Consider the following 23,338-nt stretch of genomic DNA (forward strand, 5'->3'; position numbering starts at 1 on the left):
GAACTTGATGAAATGATGCAGAGTCAAAGATTCATTCAAGCTGAAAAAGTTTGACCTTAAAGCGAAGAAGAAATAACAATCCTCCGCTTACAAATGCAAAGCTAAATTCACAAGCAATGAAAGAAACCCTCGGTCAATTGGATACAGTCAGGATTTTCGCTGCTACAGCCTCACTTGGTCTGGTATGACCAGTAACTTATGTTGGCTAATGTTAACAAACTTTAACTATATATTGTTGTATAAAGGACATTAGTGAGTCAGTTTTTTTACTTTACTTCTTCCCCCCATGCTACATTTTAGCATTTCTCATTGTCCTGTATTTGCCGCTCGTGACCACATTTGCTGCCACTCTGCAAAAGTTACATAGAGTCACTTTAAGCAAAGAACTGCACAGGCTCATTCCCCATTCAGTAGTTGGCTGTCAGATGCGTTTATCAGTTCACAATATCCATTCAAATGAACCATGACATTTACTTGATTTAATTTGACGAGGTTTTGTGATTGCTATCTTCCAGTTCAATTCCTAAAGTTATATCAAATGAAATTCAAACAAAAACATGATTGTCTGCCAATTCCTCTGTTCACTGTCAGCAACATATTGGCTCACTTGTGCTGCATTTGCTAACTTGAACTGAGCTATTCAGAGGAAATTTCCAACTAAATGCGCACTCATTCATTCGTGACTACATTCCATTGCTGCGACAGAGGTGGAGAGAGCTTGGGTCGCTGGTTTTGAGAGGGATTTCAGCAGGGCTGCAGGCAGGAGAGGGATGCTGTGAGAGGACTGATGGGGGCACAGAGCCCCTAATGCACTTCTTTTTAAATATGAAGCTGCACATTAAGCTTTCATAGGCTTCCCACTGCTCCTCTTATCTGACAAACTAGCAGGCCAAGCTGCACGCACACTTATGAGTAAAGACAAACATGCTTGCGCACCCAAATACGTGCACACATACACAACAGATAGACACAACGTACATTCAGATCCTGCAAATAGCATATGTAAATTTTAAGGCTTGTTTGTTTTCTTCAAACTCAACCTATAAATCTGTGGGGATACTAGAGTAATTAAATAAAAACAGCACTGATATATCTATGCTTTCAGAACTGCATGATCTTTCCCCCAATTCCCAAAAGCATTGTAAGGCTAAGATTACTATAAAATCCATCTTCCAAACTTTCTTAAGCTTAAGAGGTGTTTAACTTAAGATACTTAAACTTAAATTAACGTAAATTTACAAGTGCCTCGAAGGTTTGATTCTTAAGTTAAATGCACTTAGGAAACACCTCTTAAGCTTAAAAAGGTTTGTTAGATGGATTTTACAATCAGCCTTAAAATGCTTTTGTGTCCTCAATTATTACAAATCTCTTGTCTGTTACCTACAGATAGGTAGGAGACACCAATGATGGTTTATTGGATTACAGCACGGCGTAAACAGGTGTGCAGGTAACAGGTGAGGATATGGATTTGTTATAGGCTGAATACTGGCTATTGCTACTGTCCTTAGTCTTACTGTCCCGTAGACCGTTGATGAAGCACAGAGATGGGGAGAATACACTGGCGTAGAATGGGGAAGTCTTGCAACATCCACATTTTGCGTCCTTACATTCCAACAAGACCAGACAACTGGCTGAGGTGAGTGGTGTGCTTTTATCCTAGCAGTGATGAGGTGCTGATGGGGAGCAGGTGTGTGATAGGGAGCAGGTGTGTGTGATTAGTACCCTGGTGAGTGTCCAGTGAGGGAGTGTGCTGTGACTGGCTGATGGTGGAGCCTGGCGTGTCTGTGACAATGTCATCAAGAAAAAAAAGTCAATATCAAGTCAATACTCCATCTCATTTTGGTAACATGTTTTGCAGAGTAAATTTCTAAAATAATTTTGCTTAGTTATTCAGTACTTCTAGAATCAACCTGTGAAAGTTTTCTTTAGCCAAGGACTCAAGCCACCTACAATCCTTTAAAAACTTATTTGTACCTTTTGCTATCAGTCATGCTTTCAGAATAGGTGTTACTTTTTTTTCCAGATAGTGGACATCTCATTTTGGAATGAGACTCTTCTTTCAGACCTTCTGAGAATTGAGGTCGTTCAGGAGAATCAAATATTAAAAGCAATGAAAGGCATTGCATTTTTTCACGTTCCACATTCCATTTGTCTGCAGAGACTGAAATAACATAGTGGCAGCGTTCATTTCTATTCAGTGGGCGATTTTCAGGGTCAGAGGTTCATTCAGCTGAGTCTTCAGAATTCATAACTGCTTCACTAGCAGGGCAAAGAAACCCTGGAGATTTTGAAGTATTGATTTGGAGACCAGTTAAGAGAGCAAGTAGATTGACACACACAAACACACACACACATACACACACACACACACACACACACGCATGGTTTCAGTCTACTACTGATGTCAATATTTTTAAGTGAGAATGGCACATAATTGAGTTTCTGATATATCTACCAATAGATAATCTGTTCCTATTTACAGAACAGATGACATCTCTGTTTTAAATGTGTATATTTATTATATGTTATTATATATAATTGAACTGAGAAGTGAAAGTGGACTGAAAAGCTAATCTGAAGATGGCATGGCCACTTGATTTTGAATTACAACATTAGAAATAACTAAAATGACCACATCCTATTGTCTTTTTATTATCATTTATCAGGAAAAATAAACTACTGCACAGTATATAAAATGTCTTAATAAACTAAGTATTTTTTGTAGTTTGGAAGTGTTGGAAGTGGCAGGGATAGTGTGGTGTGTAGCAGGTGTGTGTGCACATGGGTGTCTATACTTGTGTGTGTGCATGTTTGTACAGACAGGTTAACAAAAAGAGTGTGTATTCTCAGAGCATACAGCGTCCAAGCTAATCCTGTAAGTCCAGACAAGGAGATTGTGGCACGAACACACTGCCACTGCTGCAGAGAGATCTGCCAGTCTCTGCACTCCTGTTTTATTCATGCTCCTTCTGGAAAGGAGAAACACAAGATCAGGTGTCTGTGTGTGCACACGTGTGTATATTTGTGAGCCTATGTGCACATTCAGTATGTGTGTGTTCACGCTCATCTGCCTCACCAGAGGAATACATCCTGCTTTTGAAAATGTACTGAATAATCAATGGTCAAAAGCTTTGAAGAAAAAAAAACATGGATTCTGCAATAGGTATACCCAACCAACAAATGCAAACCCTGCCACACATCTCCACCACTGCCACACAAACACCTTAACACAGCACAACCCAAGTCATCTGCAACAAATTACATTGTTTTAAGTAACGCTTGTTTTAAGCAACCCAGCAGTTCCTGTTTTAAGTCTTCCAGCACCACAGTTTTCCATGGTGCTGGGAGATCGCTCTGGTGTTAAACCAAAGTGTTGCTACATCAGTTTGAAGGAGAAAAACATAAAGGCCGTAGAGCAATACATGGACAGAATGACACTAAGTCAGGGAGACAGAAAGACAGGGAAAGAAAGAGAAATGAACAAACATAAAAAGATGTAGAGAAAGAATAGAGGAGTCAGAGGGAGGTAGAGAGAGAGGTGGAGAGAGAATGAGCTAGCAAGCGGGGAAGGGAGAGAGATGTCCCTTCTGAGCAGTGGCTGTTGAGTGAATTTATTTGAGCTGTGGCCTCTCAAGTGAATCCCCTGAATGGGAGTAAATAGACAGCAGGCACTACAAGGTGGCCTTGCTTCACATCAGCTGGTGAATGTAAGAGAGAAGGAGGATGGCAACAATACAAGGGAGCTAACAGGTTCACAAGCAGTGGAGACTTAACAACACAACACAAAAACAATATGGCAGCACACAGCATTAAAAAACACAAGTTATTTTGTCATGATTAAAGCAGTACAAACACAACAAGGAGCATGCAAGAGAATCGTTAAATAGCACGTACAGAGTGAGAAAACGTAGACAAACAAGATTATTTTTTTAAATGGTGAACCCAATCTGTTATTAAAAAAAAAATTATTAAAAAGTCTTGTTTACCCTTATCTGATAACAGATATAAGAATGGTAAGCATACTGATCACATGGGCCATATGGGACAAAGGGTCTAGTTAGTTAGCCATTGGGGCCTAGTCTGTTGTGTATCTTTACCAGCACCAAACATGGCTCTTTCTTTGTTTTCTTTGTCCACAGGACTTTCTTTATGTTCACTACACCTGTATGTCTGCCTTGAGCCAATTTGTGTTAGCTTTCAACACAAGTTGTTTTATACCAATAATTTAAAAATGTATATTATCTACTATTATTTTGCAAGCTTATCATTATTCTTCAGCCACTTTTTCAGTGTTCAACCTCTCACAGTTTTGGTTGTCTGTGTAACATTTTTCACAAACTTTATGGGAAAACATTTTCCCCCCAAACAAAACTGAACAGAATAATAGAAAAACTGAATGCAGGCTCAGTAAAAGCATTTACAGTAAAGTTTATTTAGTATAGCACCTATCACAGAGCAAGGTCACACAGTGCTTCACAAGAGTACAAGCCAGTATAGGGTGATTATCATAATGGCCTTGAAGTTACAGAGGGATATAACTGTTTTGATTTGGATTTGCGTATTATTTCATGAGACTGGTGCACAGTAAAGTAATGTTTCCTATAGAACTGCTCTGGTAAGAAGTTCCTGACATGTCATCCAGTCAGGTAAGCAATATTCATTCATTTTCAGGATTTTAACCCTTTAATTGCCAACGTGTTTACATGATGCTACTGTAAATTTTTATGATAAAAACACAAAAAAATGAAATATTTTCCATATACTAAATGCAAACTGGACTTTTTAGGGGATTATCACAGCCTGGGATATGTCAATGATTAACAACAAAATAGATTTTTATGCATTATTATTTTTGTGCAGTGCCAGATTTAAAAAAACTCACCCTCCCTCAGTGTACCCACATAGTCCTGGGAAAAAAATGTACTGTACTGTAAAAATTATTGCCATGCAAACTGGAAAATATTATATATTAATATTTTTATGCCACTTTCAATGAGTTATTATTTTAATTTTTTTTCCACTTTCAATGAGTTATTTTTTAACATCAGTCCTGATCATAACAATTAAATATTCATTCATTTTCAGGATTTTAACCCTTTAATTGCCAATGTGTTTACATGATGCTACTGTAAATTTTTATGATAAAAACACAAAAAAATGAAATATTTTCCATATACTAAATGCAAACTGGACTTTTTTAGGGGGGATTATCACAGCCTGGGATATGTCAATGATTAACAACAAAATTGATTTTTATGCATTATTATTTTTTGTGCAGTGCCAGATTTAAAAAAAAACTCACCCTCAGTGTATTAGTGGGAAAAAAATGTACTGTACAAATTATTGCCATAAAAATATTATATATTAATATTTTTTTCCACTTTCAATGAGTTATTTTTTTTAACCCACATCAGTCCTGATCATAACAATTAAATATTCATTCATTTTCAGGATTTTAACCCTTTAATTGCCAATGTGTTTACATGATGCTACTGTAAATTTTTATGATAAAAACACAAAAAAATGAAATATTTTCCATATACTAAATGCAAACTGGACTTTTTTAGGGGGGATTATCACAGCCTGGGATATGTCAATGATTAACAACAACATTGTTTTTATGCATTATTATTTTTTTTGTGCAGCGTGACATTTAAAGCAAAATTCACACCTGCAAAAAAGTATGGAGGACAAAACATGTCCGTATCAAATAACTGGCATAAGAATATTATATATTAAAAAAATTCCACTTTCACTGATTAATTTTTTTAACCCACATCAGTCCTAATCATAACAATTAAATATTCATTCATTTTCAGGATTTTAACCCTTTAATTGCCAATGTGTTTACATGATGCTACTGTAAATTTTATGATAAAAACACAAAAATGAAATATTTTCCATATACTAAATGCAAACTGGATTTTTTTTTTTTTTTTTAGGGGATTATCACAGCCTGGGATATGTCAATGATTAACAACAAAATAGATTTTTATGAATTTTTTTTTGTGCCGTCCTAGATGTAAAGAAAACACTCACACTCAAATGCATAGAGGACAAATGTCCGTGTCAAAAAACTGCCATAAAAATGTTATATATAAATATTTTTTCCACTTTCAATTAGTTATTTTTTAACCCACATCAGTCCTGATCATAACAATTAAATATTCATTCATTTTCAGGATTTTAACCCTGTAATTGTCAATTTGTTTGACATGATGCCACTGTTGTTGTTTATGAGAAAAACACAAGAAATGAAATATGCTCCATATACTGAATGCAAACTGGCTTTTTTGGGGGGGGGGGTTATCACAGCCTGGGACATGTCAATGATTAACAACAACATTGATTTTTATACATTATTATTTTTTGTGCAGTGTTAGATTTTAAAAAAACAAACAACTCACACTCAGTGCATTAGAGGACAAAAAAAAAAAGTTTTCCTTTTACTGAGTCCTTCTTAGTTTCCTCATGCTCCTCCTCGCTTTTGGATTGCATGACTGCATCCATAACTTCCTGCACTGTGAAAGATCTTTTCTCCATCTTGCCAGGTATGAAATTAATATCCCCTCAAGCTTGATATACTTATAGTTGCATAAACTCACTGATGGTCTCAAAAACAAAGCCAGCATTTGTTTTGATTTTACCCACAGCTGAAGCGCTGCAAGATGCCCCATGTTTTTATTACTTGAAGGAGTGCATGTGTGGGTGTGTATGTGCCTCTGTGTAGGTGTGTGTTGCAAGCATATAAGAAGAAATTATAGAGGGAATTTGCACTTCTATATCAAAGTCAAGCTCACGTTTTATCTCTGTACAGCAAAGACACATGAAACAGAGCGAATGAAAACAAATGCCATGAGAACCATTTGCTCTTGGCTCATGAGGTCATGCAAATTACACAAGTACACCCCTGTAGTACAAATCACACACACACACACGTGCATACGCACACACATATGCACACACACAAACACACGCACACACACACACACATCTTCAAAGAGCGAAATTCTAACTTCTGCGATTTGTCATTTCTATCTCTCAATGATGACTTAGCTGGATACACACACACACAGACACACACACAGACACACACACATCATTTCAATTGCAAACATTTTTTTTTTTTTTTTTTTTACACACACCACTCTCTGACATCCATATCAACAAACAAACATCATTTCAATTGCAAACATTTCCTTTTTGGTGCCATTATACCACAATAGCGCCCCCACAGGACACGCAGAAAAAATACCATTTAAATATGGACCAGAGTTCCGAAGCAATAAATATATGCAATGGTTATTATGTCTCTCAATCAGGGAAGACCAACTAACCTTATATAAAATGCAGTGGTGAGCATGGTTATTATCTACAGTAATGAACCTGAGAGCAGAATGGTAAACACAATCTAAGGCCCTAAGAAGAAGCATGTTTATAAATGGAATCATAAAAATTCTCTTATATAACTCAGAGGGAAGCTGGCTCTGTGATTGTATAAGGATAAGTCAACCAACAGAGTTGTCTGCGATATAATCTTATAATTTGGCCAGAAGACAATATTTATATTCTGTGACCACCTAGCAGCTACCTAGAATCACCATGGAAACACCCTGACAATAATGATGAAGGAACAATCCATCTTCACCTTGCCAAACACACACAGCACCAACTTTTTCAAGTCGCTGCGTGTTGATTTTCATACTCCAGTGGCATTAACCGAAAAAAGTGGCTACCTCACAAGTAGGTCACAAATCAAAAATCTAAATCTAAAAATATACACAATTTGTAGTTAATGGGATTAAGGTTACATGTGCAAAACTACAGCATACCATGTGTTGAAAAGTAACACACATACCACAGAAGATATACAGTAAAGGTGTTAATCTCTTTTTAGAACTTTTTATAATCATTGAAGAGTATGTAACAGATATTTCTGCAACCACTTGCCCACTTGTGATGCTAGACCACTACTCTAGCATCATACAGTAAGTAATGAAGTTAGTAAATGGGGGTGTAGAAAAATTAAAAGGTAAACAGAGGAACAACATCAGGAAAAGCCCAGGCTCTCTAGAAGCCTATCCAATTCAGCGGTAATCTTGTTTCTTCATAGAGCAGTCAAAAGTTTTCATGCCAGAGATTTTGTTTCTGTAAATTTTGTTCTGATGTTATTTTTTTATTGCTGCCATGTGTTTTGCTCTCTAACCCGCTGTATCTCTGAACCTTCCACCCTTGCCGTGCCTCTCTGTCTTCTCTCTGTATATAAACGCATTCTGTACAATGTGGCTGTCCACGCCTCTGTGACTAAGTGACTGGCAGTGACAAGCGACAGCTCCTCTCACTTTCTTTGTGTTTGTGTGTGTGCATGCGTGAGTGAGTGTTACTGAGGAAAACTATGTGTGTGAGTACTCCTGGCCTTAGTCTCACTTTTGCTCTCTCTGTCTCTATTTCTGCCTCCTTTTATCTGTCTACCTGTCTAGCAACATCCCAACCCCCCCCCCCCAAAAAAAAGAAATAAAACAAAATACCCTAAAGCTGAAATGGTGGAGACAAATAAGAAACAACAACTACAAGTCCTCATTCTTTCACTCTTCATAACTGTATGTTTAAAAAAAAAACAACAACAAAAAACCCCAACAGAAATTGTTTGGTATTAGCTGGTATGCCATTGGTAAATCTGTGATCTGTGACCATGCGTGTGTGTGTGTGTGCGCAACTTGTGAGTGATGACCGCTGGGTGACACTATAGTTGACAAAGAAGACAAATCCAATGAATATGTTATCTGTCAGGAAATGCAGCATGTGATGTAAGGCTAGTTCAGTGTGTATGTGTGTGTTTGTGTAAACACACAGTGTTTATGTCAGTGAGAGTCTGGTCCTGTGTCAGCTGGCACAGACAAGCATGGCATTAGGATTTTCAGATTTAGCTAATCTCAGAGCAGCCATTCTTTCTAGTTGCCAGTTCAGCAATACAGCGACACAGTGGAGCTTCAGAGCTACCTTCTGAGATGCACTGCATTTTTGGCGCATGTAAGAGTGTTATACTGTATATAAGACAGAAGAAAATAGAGATACATAATGAGTGTATGTGTGTGCGTGTGTGTTTGTATTTTCTTGCTTTAGGGCAGTATGTACCTGGCTAGTGGACAGCGCCTTGAGTAGCCATCTCATCCATCTTCGTCAGAGTCATCGTCTCAGACAGCTGTTTCACAGCCCAACACTCACAGAAGACTCTGCTCACCCACCTGCTCTCCCAACACACTCAGACACACACACACACACACACACACACACACACACACACACACACACACACACACACAAAGGCATAGAACAGCTATTTATTCTACAGTACCAATGCAACAGACCCGCTGAGCCAAAAGTCCTCCTGACCTAGTCTTAGCTCTCCCAAGGTGTGAGCATCAGCGTGCTGCAGCATGTTGATCCAAAAGCCCTCTTGCTTAACGCTGCCATCGCATAAGAAGAAAGCTGATGTTTATTTGTAATTCTTTATACTCACTTGCATTTCATAACCTCATCTTACGATCTTGGGTTTGGCATGGGTGTCAGTGAGAAAGTAAGCAATAAAGTTTTCTTTCTTTCTCAAAAAGAAAAAAAATATCCAAGACTCCTCATTTAAAGTAGTCTTACACTACCACACAACTATATCCCTAGTCCTAAACAAATACAGTAATAAAGTCTTTGGATACAACCTGGAGCCTCTATTTCCTCCACCGTTTTCACAATATCTCATACATGCTTTATTACTATCTGTGTTGTGCTGACGCTACAAAAACAGGGTAATCTTGACTATTAGGCCGTGCAATATGAGCAAATTACTGTAGGAAAAATCAATTTGGAGAAGACAAAAAGAGCTAAATGTTTGCATGTGAGCCTGTGTCTTCGGAGCGAAAGTGAGGGAGGGAGAGTGGGCACAGTGTGTAACATTTGTTGGACAAAGATTAGTGTGGGTCTCTAAGTGTTATAAAGAGTGAATAAAGAGATTGAATAAAGAATAAAGAGAGTCAGTGGATTAAGACCCAGCAGGCAGACGGCAAACTGAGATTAGCCCACACTTAAAGGTCGCACAGCTTTACAGGAAAGAGGAACAATCCCAAGGAGGGAAGAATAAGTCGACAGTGGGAACATAAACTGTGACATGTTACTCTCGTTGGTAGTTCAGCATGTGAATGTCATTAGGAAAACATATTTAAAAAGCATTAATAAAATTTAATAAATTAAGTAAATTTAACTCCAGTGAGGCTGATTTGTTATGACATGTGAGTTTGAAAAAGACCAGTGTTATGTTAGCTGAGCTAAGATAGAGGAGAGTGACAGCTCTCATTTTATTTCTCTCTTTGTCCTCGCTATATATTCCAATTAGATAGTGGTGCAGTAATGTCTTGTTCTCTGGGCTATGGCTATCTTTAGTCAGATTATATCATTTTGTGATTGCAGAAAAGCACGCACACACAACTGCTTGTCACTCATGGAATATAGAAGCAGCTTGTGTAGGTAGAAGATGTGGCTTACTCAAACAACTAATGACTGCTCCACCAGATAGACTGCTTGAGTTGGTAATACGGACAGCTTAGTCTGTCATTTTGTAATGCTGGTCATTTATTTTTAAAATAAATCTCTCTGGCAAGGGAATTCAGTTTGCTAATTATCTAGGATTTTCCTCCATGTGCCGCATTTTTAATAACTGCATCTTTAACCATCCCTGACAGCTGCCGACAACATTTTTTCCCATGCCTGGCTGTTCAGCTTTCTTTTTTTTAATTTTTGCTATCAGTCCAATTTGGGATCTTTTCATATTGTCCAATCAGCACAATAACTTACATGCTCAAGTCGTGCAAGCTCATTCTGATAATGTAATTGCATATAAGATTTGAGGCTGTTTCATTTTTCGTAGTTATACCTAAAAGTAATGCACTATAATTCGTATAAAACCCATGTAAACGGGAGCCACGAGGCAGTTACGTTTATCTTTTGGATGCGACCTCTTGCGGCCTCAGTAATTATGACGGGATCAAAGGAGGAAGTCAGATGAGGAAGTATAAAGAGCGTCAAAGTCCATGTAGGCGGATGGACGGGGTGGAGGGATGGGTCAAACACAGGACTTTCACCAGGGAGACCGGGTTTTGTGTCCCGTGTGAAACCAAAAGTCAACGTTGAGTTATTACGCTTACTTATTTTAAGTTATGTACGTAAGTACGTAAGTTACATAATTTACTTCACATGACTTACGTGTTTACGTCACGTGACTTACTGTGAGTTACTAAGGTAACTTACTTATTTTAAACGTAACCGTGAGCTTTTCCTAAACCTAACCAAGTAGTTTTGGTGCCTAAAGCTAACCAAAATATGGTACGCCTGTTGCTGATTGCTGGACATTCATAGGATTATGCACGAAAAATTGTGCATTACTTTTCGTAAGATATCTACAATCCATTGTATGAGGATATGTTGAAGATTTTCATATGATATTTTACTCAAAACACCAAACTGTTTTTTGAGAAATTGGACTTTGGGTGTCATTTACACAATAATGCCTTAATTGACGTTATAATTACAGGTGTGAACACGTGTGAAAGGTTTATAGACAGACACTCAAAACTGCATCATACTTTAACTGGAATCAGAAGAATCCATCATAGTGTTGTCACCTTGCTCTATGAGATTCCCTTAAATCAGATTTAGTTTAAAATATGAGAAATCCAAACAAATTCAGTTATTCTTTATTGATAGCATCAGACATTTCCATCACTACATTCCCTCTGGAGGCATTCTCTTAAAAAAACCCATATACATTAGATGATAAACAAAATCCTAGCATTATTACAGAGGCATGCTGCCTAACCTCTTTCTCTCATTGCAAACGTTCAATGTTTTGAAAAGAAAAAGGTACTCGAGCTGATTGCTTGGTGGAACACTTTTAGCTTGAACTCACATTGCATCATTTGGAAATCACCTGGCTCCCTGCGGGTAAGTAGAACATTTGAACAAGTTCACCTGAAAATTTAAGTGTCTAACACTTTCCTGAAAGTGCTGCCTTGTGGAGAGTATTTTGGTTTGATGTGAGACTTGCCTTATGTGGCAAAAGCACCCACTTTTGTATTTTCAACAAAAGTTAATTAATCCAATAACACACAAATGGAGGGTGTTTTTGAACCGCATGAATGCTTAAATAAATTAATATAAAATATATTAAATAAAAACTTTTCTTTGAATTGGTTTCATATGGACTCCGTTTTGGTGGAAAAACAATGAGTATAGCAACATCAGAGACAAAGATAAGGACATCTAATGAGTTGAAAGTATTACTCAAAAATACATTTTCTCATGGGTGTTTCACTACCGATAACATGCTTCAGATAGCAGTTTAAATGACACAGTCACTGAATAAGAGGAATTTTCTTAGAAAATGTTTAAAGTGGCAATCTAAAAGATTTTCATTTAAATAAATGTCTGTTAAGTCACTATCTATTGCCAAATGAGTTAACACAATGGTGAGTGAGCCTATGGCGCACTGATGAAATTATATGAAAGTCCTTGCATTTGCAGTATTACAAACCGGTTGTCTGTGGCAACATTTCTGGGAAAATTGCTGCATTAAGTTACTGCTAATGCAAACCGAACATGTCATATTGCTGCAGCTTCACATTAAAATCATTTAACTGGTGAAACACAAGTTGACTTTTATTATGAAGTAGTCACAGGAAATGTGTGTGTTTGTTAGTTAGCTTGACACTGACTGCTATCGTTCATCAAAAATGCGTCTACAAAACAAGACAAGACATTTTCTGCATTTTTTGACAGTGGATCAGTTTGAAATATTGCATGGAGTAAAGGAACAAGAAGGAGCAGCCACAGATGAAGAGCTTCAGGCGACAGGCTGCACACCTCCAACTTCTCAGTGAGGTAACCAACTCCTTTCACTGAGCCCTGCTGTTCGCAGACTCATGCCGTGTGCAGGGCAAAGGCCAATTATTTGACTTCTTTATTAAAACAACAAAAGTTTTTCTGACAGCAGAATTCTGTGACCTGTAGTATTAAACCACATTTGCTGTTACCGACAGTAACTAGGTGTAGCCAAATCAACCATGACTGAAATCTTTAGGGATTACCACTTTAAGGGGACCCTCGTTTTCATATTTGTTAGAAACAACTTTTTATCCTTTCTGTGGGACTGTGTCCTTCACTAGGAGACCTATCTGTCACTGCTAAGGTAATCTGTGTTGTCCATTAGTGTGTGTGTGTGTGTGTGTGTGTGTGTTTGTGTATATGTATGTCTATGCTGTACTCTGACTATTGTAATGTATCGCACATCAAAGGCCCAAGACAGCTACAGTATGTGGGATGTATGGGAGTAAACCATCAGATTATACTGATTATCTCATTCTTAAATTGACCGCTTGCAGCACCTTAAGAGGGATGGCGGCGGTGGTGGGGTGGTGTTACTAGAGTGCGACAATTATTCAAGCAATTTGGCGTGATATCACAAATTACATTGTGCATTTGACTTGTCCTGCTTTTGCAAAAAATTAAATATAGCAAACATAAATAAATTAATAATTTAAAAAAATGATTGTTTTTAGATTAGCACATACATCTACATTTAGGGGGTCCCACCTTTTCCTATATAACTAGAGTTACAAAGCTTAATCCTTGCTCTATTTCATACAGGCACTTCTAACAGATATGGGCTTAAAGGGGCTAGCAAAAAATTTACAATTACTCCCATGAAATCAGCACAGCAAAAGGCTGTGGCATTGGGTCATGCACCCATCCCCAGTTGGGTAGGGAGGCTTACACACAGTAACACAACAACCAGCACAACAAAACATACGTCTAAACCCCCTGAAAAGTTAAAAGATAGGGGAAAGAACCTCTGTACTGTACACCCATGTTAGTCCCTGAAAAACACAACATCTGTAGGGGAATCTAGAAACACTACTATATGGAGGAGACAAAATCCCAGGATGGCTAATCATGCAGCCAAGCAGGGAGGTGCAGGCTAACTACGTTTGCAGATCATAGTGTAGGTGTAGCAATCAGAAAAATCAAGCACTTTTTCAACTAGAACACATCTATTTCCAAGTGTGAAATTACAGACCCAGAGAAGAGGTAAGGTATCCTACAATTTACACATCACCTACCAATCTGCCTTTATCCATCAAAGGTAGGAACACAGAATGATAGCCTAAGTTCTCCTAAAAATCTGTAGTACCAAGACAGAGCAAGGACTTGGAGAAAGATCCAGAAATGTCTTAGAATAGAAGTGAACAAAGAGAGTGCACCCTCACAGCACCTGCAAGATCCAAGCCAACCAGGTCACAGGCATATGAAACGCCAATGCAAGCATTGAATTGCATGGCCCTGGAGTTGAAAGCATGTCTGATATTCCTAAAGGGAAAATCCAGCACCTTGTCCAGTCAGTGTTGATGGCAAATGTAGTAAATTGAAGCAATACATTCCTCAGTTTCATACTATATTGACAGAGAAAGCGGAGATTTGCAATTAGTTCTTCCTGCATCCAGCGCCGTCATTTGACGTGACAGTGACGTAGTTGGAGGCAAGGAAGAACTACAGGTGATTTCAGATTGGATTTCTAGCTTCCACCTCTGGGTAGCAAGGGGTCGTGCTCAAGATGCCACTCAAAGACAGAACTTCCTTTTTGAATTTGCTTGTATTGCCAACTAGCTACGTTTCCAACTGTGACTGGTATCCCAAAATATGTATGTGTGCAGATGATGTTATGGACAAGAATGCATTTTACAGTGTTTTGGCTGATATTCAGCCGTATTTATTCGTGCCAGAGTATACGGCTGAAGAAATGCAGTGGAGAGAGGCCGAGGCTGCGGTTGCATTAGCCTTGCAAGAGGATATGGCTGGTGGTGACCCTCCAGAACCTGAGCTGCCGAGAGCATACAGCGACTGGTCATGCTTTTGCTGAAATTGTCCTCCAATACCAACAGAGACTGAATCATTCTGCTGCAATGAATTTCAGTGTGGGCAGTTTTTGTTGGATGCTGTCGCCAAAGCGAAACCCCCCTGTGTGCGTTACTATGCATGAAAGTTTTACACCAAACTTTGACAGAGGTGAGGTGGAGACAAACTGGAAAAGACAACCAAGACCAGCAGGGCTGAAAGGGGAGATGAGTGAGTATTTTTGTCACCTAACACTATGTTTTAGCCAACAAAGTAATAGCTAACGTTATAGGCTAGGGTGGTACTCTGGGCGATGTTGGACCAATGTTGTAATATTGACAGTGAAAAGAAACTGTGTGACCGTTAAGCCTTATTTGAAGCCAACTAAACAACGAAAGTAGTAGAATGGATGCCAGTAACTATTTTTTCATGTTGCTTTTTGTGGAACTTTATTACTGCAGCACTAGCTCAGCTAGCGTTAGCGTTGTTGTTATACAGAAGCCCGTTCTGCTCCGGGATCCTTGCCAGTATGTGTGTGTGTGTATGTGTTGCTGCTTTATGTAAATTTACTTGATAGACATGCCCTCAAGGTAACAATATAGCTATGTGTGAAAACGAAATGGTTAAACTGCAGAATTAATTTGCTTGGCAACATAGTGTAACTTTGATTAGCACCCAGCAGCTAGCTTGCTCAGACCGTAAAGCTGTAACGTTAGAAGAGAAGAAAGTGAATGTTGGGTAAGTGTATAAATGCCAATTTTATGTCTAGTACAGGGAGGCATTTATAGTTCCATTGTGATTGGAAGAACCAGCATAGTGTATGGAATGTTCAGTATGCTGCACTGTAGTAGTGATTGGGCAAGCCTGTAGTGCCTGTTAGAAGGCAAAACCTGTGTGACTGTCCTTGGTAAAATAGACACATTCTCATATTGCTTACCCTATTTCTCCATCTTCGTCTAACCCTTGACATATTCTGCCTCTCATTTCCACCCCTACCAATGTTTACACTGGACTAGTAAATTATGTTAACTTCCTTGAAGCACAGTTAGCCACAATTATCTAAGTATATTTGTTGCTAGATATGATGAACACTAGTGAAGTAATAATTTTAGTAAGGCCGAAAAAGAAAACAACAATCTAATGTAAATACTGCAGGATTCAAAACATTCAGGAAAAAGGGTTTTCAAACATTAGGAAATGAGGTAGGAAATGTATTCAGTGTTTGTAATACTTTTTGGACTCAATACAATGTGTCTTAGTGAGAAACGCCACCAGATACCGCTGGTGTAATTAAGGCCTTTCAGATTTAGAAAAGTTGACCTCCATCTGGTCAATTACTGTGCATCTTTTAATGTCATAATGCTTAAATCAATAATCCTTGTAAGTTTCGCTAAAGTGAGTCAAAACACATCATGTCATGTTTGACAGACAGACAGTCACAGTGTCCCATCCTTCCTAGGCAAAGATGATATTAGGCCAAAGGCCAATAGACTACTATCGTTACAGTTTTCAATCTTATTTACTGCAAATTTCACAGGCAATCATGAAACACTATTGATCCTAAAAATAGTTAATAATTATTTGCTTAATACACGTCACAAACTAGAAAATGATGTTGCAAGAAAAAGATGCAGGCAGCCGAGAGAGTGTGAGACAGAAAGACAGAGTGAGAAAGAGAATTATGCCTCATGAGAGATGAGAGGAAAACATTTTGTGCCCCATGGACAGATGGGAAAAAGGATATAGGAGAATAAGACTGAAAATCGGTTAAAGTGCAGCACTTTGTGGAGTGCAGAGCATAAATAATTATACATTATGTATGCTAACGTAAAGAGTATTGAGTATGTACTTAGATGGCTATTGAAGAGTGTAAGAAAAGGACATTAAAGCTTACATTTTGGACAGAGAGTCATTCATGTAAAGAGCACATTTTCCACACACCATACCATGAATTCTTTGTTTGCATTGTGCTCTGTAATGCATTACAATTACTGAATGATACATGTTTCTATGCCTGTGACAAAACTGTTCTTTTTTCCCATTGCGTGAGAACAGATTGTCACACATACACACACACAAGAATGTAAGCTAATACACACAGACACACACAGTGGGAAGACCCCTGGTGGATCTAATTGAAGAGATTAGATGTTATCCTGTTTTATCCCAGCCAATTTCAGCCCATAGCCAAAAGTAATGCCTGAGAATTCAGGGGTTGCAGCAACCTCCACACACGGCATAGCTGTTCCCTTGGAAACAACAGCAAGACAGTCTATAACAACCTGCCTAATCTCTCCTTCTAACTCTCTCTTATTTCTTTAAACCTTTTCTCCGTCAATTTCTTATGTCTGTTTTTCGTTGACTCATTTCATGCTGCTATTCCTTTATCTTTCTGCCGTCAGGAAAAAGTTCCTTGCTCAAAACTCTGCTTCTAAATATGCCATAATCAAAAAGGCTACAACTTTACCATAAAATTATCTATAGCTTAAGACAGAAGAGCAAACGCTTTTGAGATGGGATTTGATTCCCAGTGGACTCACTCATACGAAACATGAATTTTCAGACACTTTGGAAATTCTGATATGAACTAAAGCTGAACAAGACTGCAGTTATGTACCTGTGGCATATCATAGATCTTATTTTGAACAGAACAAAGATGAGGCAGGAAAAAAGAGCACTAGAGTCATGTATCTCACTCATCGAGTGGTGTGTGACATGCTGTGCTCTCTTGGCAGGACCAGCGTTTAATTAGAGTCTAAAAATATGTCCACTAGTAATGATTACCTCATGTTTATCGCTAATTACTCCACTGAGGCAGTCACGGTGTATGTGTGTGTTTGTGCATATTTGTGTCTGTTTTTGTGTGCTGTGCATGACAAGTAGAGCTTGGTACTGTACGTATGTATCCATGACCTCTGCAGGAAGAGCGAGATAAACTAGTGTAAAGTAGATAGGGAAGAGAAGTGCGACTGAAAGCTCTGGTGGACAAAATGTGGGTTCATCACAAAGGTGTGTGTGGGTTTCTACTATATATGAGATATACTAATCCCATATGTGTTTACAGATATAAGCTCCATATGTGTAGGCACATGCACACCTACTCAGCAAGAGATGAGCTAGGCATCCCATGTGCTTCCTAGCAGGTTAAATTTAATATGTGCACATAACCTGGGAAAAAAGGAACCAAATGACCAATTAGGGTAATGTTTGCCCCCTAATGCTCTTATTTGTGTGCTGCAATAACAAAGGTTACAATACCCTTCATACCACACACACACACACACACACACAACAACACTCCTACAGACCTGCCTGTGCTGCAGGGTTGTGTTTGTTTACCCAACAGTTCAGCTTAACCTTCAGATACCCTCTCCACTCTTCCATGACCTGGTAAAGGTCTCATTCCACCCTCCCTCCTCCCTTCCCCCACATTCTCTCATGTCCTGTCTCACTTCATGTCATCACTAATCTGTAATAATCTCAGAATAAATAACTGATTGATTGAAGATAAAGACAGACACATTTAAAATGGCATATCAGTAAATACATTCAACATTCTATTACTGAGTAAAACTGTGATGCATTGGATTCCCATAAGTGACATTATTTTTATTAGTTGCATATTCATTTTCAGCATAGTTACAGGTCTTTGAAAATGTAATTGGTAGCTTTTTTATTCAGATAAATATAAAGACTGACAAGAAAAGTGACATTTCTTTCTTTACTACTTAATGACTGGCTTGTAAGGTTTCATTGACATTCATTGGTGGAAGGTAATCAAGTTAGAAAAAAAATATTCTTTTACTTTCAGTTAGAAATAAAACTAACCACTGGTCTGTATTTTTACAGGTTAAGACATTTCACCATTCACCAAAATGGCTTCTTTTGATCTAACAGCAGGCAGGAGCTCCTCAGCATTTATCCAATAGGGATGTTTGTTTTACAGTGCCCCATATAAATAACAAATCAAACTGATTTTACTTCAAGCAAGCTGTTACTGCATGTACTGTAATTTCAACCCAGCATTAGCACTGTGGGAGTGTTGAAATGAGATAATTGTTGCCAATAGAGCTACAGAGCAAATTTGGATCAAAGAAAGGGCCTGTTGACAGTGAAACAGCCCACTCAGTTCAAATGAATTTTGAACAAATTTGAAAAATGAGGATACACAACACAACACAAACACCCAGACAGTAATACATTATACAGAGCAAAATACTAAATAATAATATAAAATAAAAAAGCACTACAGACATAAGCCAAGTTACTGCAATAATGGGAAACACTCTGTGTTCAGTTATTGACAATCATAGTGGCTAAACTTGAAACTTCATGCCCTTAACGGAAGAATCATTTCCAACAAAAATTGGGTTCAGTGAGTCAAACAATCAGCTGCCATGTCCATATGTAAAATAATGAGTTATAGTAAAATAACACTGAATCAAAATAAAATTGTAAAATAGAATAAAATAAAACTATTGTTTTACCAAATTCTGAAGAATTATACTTAACAATACTTATCAATAAACATACTGATGTTACTATTTATGAGTTTAGCTAAGTAAATATGAATTTAGCTAAGCTATCAGACTGGCCTGTAATGAGGGCAAAAAGGCATAAAAATCCATCACCGTCATGGCAAATTCTATGATTGCTATTGATGCTGCTCATCAGGGATCTCATTGCCTCGCCAAGAATGATTGGTTCTGTCTGACAGGGAGTTCCATGTATGTGGCTGAAGCCGCCTGTTAAATAGTTTGTTTGTGTGTGTGGGGTGGGGGGTGGTGTGTGTTTGTGTGTGTGTGTGTGGGGATTAATACTCCTATTTGCTACTGCCTCTCCCTCCTCAGCCCTTTCTCAGCCCAAGGTTAGTTAGAAATATCTTGTGTGATTCCATAAGAATATTGGAACCATAATACACCATGGCACAATACTTAAAAACCCATGAGCTATATTTTTAAGTGCCCACAGACTAGATTTTATAGTATTTTGCAAGGTTAAGTGATGGCAGTCATTTTAAAGAGGAGCCTAAAAATGGTCTATTTTGATACAGGACTTTCAATACCTAAAGTTGCACTCTGCACAGATTATTAATGAACATTGTTGTGATACATTATTGTCAATTAACCATATTATCTGTTAAAATTTTCAAAAATGTCCCCCTTTCTTCTTTCTGATCTTGAGCATCTGACATCACAGAATGTAAAAATTCATTCATATTTGTATAGTGCACACAGACATAATCAGAAACACAACTTGCAGCATCATGCACACACCATCCACTGATTTAATAGGCTATGACCCATTTGACTTATGCTGCCGTGTAGAAAAGTCTCAAGGTTAATTGCTATAGCATGTGTCAGTTCCAGACCCATAAGCTGTGGCTAATAGACACACACATAATATCCAATAACTGATTATGGACCAGGTGTATGACAAAAGTGCAAATTTTTATCATTTGACATTGTTTTTGACAGATTTTTTTTCATAATAAGTAGTACTTGTTGCAAAGTGACAGCACCATCAATTTCTACTCTTAATTAACTACAGGTTTTCAGTATCTGTAAGCGCAATGTGACTTGGCAGTCCAACGTCTGAGCCAGTCTACTGCTGTTGGGTCACAAGCTGCTTTATCCCACAAAGTTATTAATAATTATTGGAACAACAGAAAATAGTCTCACAAAAAACAGCCACATCAAATCAGTTCTTTCTTCAAATATAAGACAATAATGGCTCCTTTGCCCTGTTCCATTTGGGACTTGCTTACTAAGGCAGTATTAAAGGTAGCAACATTGGCCTACCCTCTAATTTTATCTGAGATCAATTTGCCAAACTCATCCAACAGTATTGTCCATGTTTTCTGTTGTAAAAGTTGAACATATTGTTTTAAACTGCTTAAAGTAAAGCATAAATCTCACCTTTGTGTGGCGTGTGCAAGTATATTTGAGCTGGGCCAGTAAAAGGGTCCCTTCATTCGGTTTTTCAGTCATGTACTTACAAACGTTCCTGCCATGAAAAGACTCTAATGAACATGAGCTTTGGACCCAAAAATGCAGGAGCTGAAGAGTTATTTCAGAGTTTGTACTCGGTGATTGATTTTCTTTGTAGTGAATGGGTGAACATGGTATCCAGGTCTTATAATATGTACTTCCATGACCTGTACTTACTCCATTCAAAGAGAACAGCCTGTTGTTAATATGTAAAAGTATTGTCCTTGAAAATACAGACTAAGAGTGTGTTCATAAGGATCTGTATATGTTGCTGTTTTTTCCAAGTATACTTTCAGAATTCAGAATTCAGTAAGCTTCATAGTGATAAGTGAGAAACTGTTAATGACAAACATAGTACAAGCATTGGATCACAGTGCCCACAAGGCTTTCACTACAGTTCATGTCAACAGTTCAAACGAGCCTGAACAAACCCTTAAAAATCCCAATATGAGCCAAATCACAAATTACCGTCCTAAAATATAATCTGGAGTTTAATCTTGGTAAAAGAAGTACAAATCTAACTGCAATATTTCACAAAATGCTGCTGCTTGCATTAATTACCCGGCTATTAAGTTGCCTATCATCATCCGTCATCTGTCACACAGGGTTGTATTTTTTTCCGCCACATTATCATGTAAATTAACGGCTCTTCAATCAATTAAGACACTGATCCTTCTCAGTGCTTCAGATAATCAGAGATAATAAGAATAATTAAAAAGCACAATACACAACTGTCGTCGTTGACAGCAGGGACATTTAAATGTTCTCTCCCAGCTGGATTTTAAGCTTTTCTCAATATTATCAAATATAAATGTCTCCTTAAACTATTAATCCAACTATCTGCCTGTAATCAAAATGTACACACACACACACACACACATCCTTGTATGTATTGTTAGCCAATGTCAATGAGTGCTTCCCCCTGAGCACACACAGACACACACACATACGCTCAGCACCAATACTTTTCAAACTCCTGACAGACTCCATGCAGTGTCGCGCTCAGTTACTGTGCAGAGCAAATTGAAGAGAAATACATTTTCCCTGAGGTTTCAACTATGTTTATCTCTCTTTTTCACTTTCCCTCTCTACCCTTCTAACCCACATCCTCCCTATCTCTATATTTCTGCCTGATGACAGCTTGATTATGCAGAAACTGTAGGAAAGACGCAAGGTTGGGAATAAATTGATATTAATAACTGTGATTTGGCTGGCAGCGTCTTGCCCAGCTAGTTTCACATTTTGTTTGTATTTGTGACATTATTCAGAAAAATGAACACTTGCTAACTTGAAGAGAAAAGGGGACTCAAGGATACATTTGCAGTTGTGCATGATAATCAGGGCTAATTTTCGTGGTAATTCACATCTGAACAATTATTTAAATGAATACGTACCACTAGGGGATTGACTTAGAATGGATTCACTGACATGCCACACATTCAGACACCCGTACAAAGGTAGCCAATTGAAGGAGACCTGACTCTTGATCTCTATTAAAATGAACAATTACACGGTAGGGCAGTGTCCTTCAACTGGGCTGTAGTTTACTGGAATTTGAACCAGATGAGTGATCTGGCTGGTGGATCATGGTGTGTGGATCAGTGGGGCAGAGAGTAAGGACGTCACAACATAAATATTACATAAAGCAAGCAGGAGATGATAGAGACAGACAGACCCTCCTGACCTTACCCATGTGTGTTGCTCTTTTTGTTGGTCTCTGTCTAAACATGGTGTTTGAAAGTCTACTCCGGTTTGAGCTGATGCACTGTGAATGTCTGGACCAAGTTAATATGATGCATCGTTATTTGTAGCTGAGCTTCAGTACCAATAATACCCCCTGTAAACTATTCTTAATGATACACACAAATACATACAAAAGCAGCTTCTAACATCCACATATTGATGTTAGTGTCAAACAATGGGCGACTAACGGCATCGACAAAGAGACAGATTTCACACATTAACACACGTCAAGCTGTACGAAATAATAAGACTAATAATAAAACATGAACAAAAGCCAAAACAAAGCCTCACCAGGAAGGGCCTCAACACTGAGGCAAACAGGAGCTTTGAGCACGGCAGGTATTTAAGAAAACAAATGCCTTTAACAGCATGCTCTGGTTTGAAGGCATTTCACTTAATTTTAGTAAGTACGCAAACAGTCTTTAGTGTGAATCACAAATATGCCGAAAAAATAACACTGAGGATAAGCATATCACTGTGGCTGCTGCACACATGCACACATTCACACACCGGCACACACACACATACAGTATTATGCACAGCAGAATGTAAATGAGCAGATAAGATGATAAATACTGGGAGAACAGAGGCGTCATTAATCTTTGAGGAGATGAGGTGTAGTAATTAAGGTTGCTGACACATGGCAGACTCCCATAGCGAGGCTGTGACAG

At 38.1% G+C, this 23,338-nt stretch overlaps 1 protein-coding gene across 6 annotated transcripts in view; it reads right to left on the bottom strand.

The window, feature by feature from the left end:
• cadm2a (cell adhesion molecule 2a) overlaps nucleotides 1-23,338 on the bottom strand; it is a 215,382-nt gene that overhangs the window by 115,506 nt on the left and 76,538 nt on the right. Inside the window, exon 1 of one of the 6 annotated variants that reach the window (XM_044222360.1) lies at nucleotides 9,136-9,155. The exons of 4 other annotated variants lie outside the window; for them this stretch is intronic. The gene's annotated coding sequence lies outside the window, so the exon portion shown is untranslated. Of the gene's footprint in view, nucleotides 1-1,514; nucleotides 1,535-9,135; nucleotides 9,156-23,338 lie in introns of those variants that run through there. One more of the 6 variants, XM_044222358.1, reaches the window with a different exon arrangement.

The sequence above is a fragment of the Siniperca chuatsi genome, linkage group LG14 (genome assembly GCF_020085105.1).
Source record: "Siniperca chuatsi isolate FFG_IHB_CAS linkage group LG14, ASM2008510v1, whole genome shotgun sequence".
In the NCBI taxonomy this organism is placed as follows: domain Eukaryota; kingdom Metazoa; phylum Chordata; class Actinopteri; order Centrarchiformes; family Sinipercidae; genus Siniperca; species Siniperca chuatsi.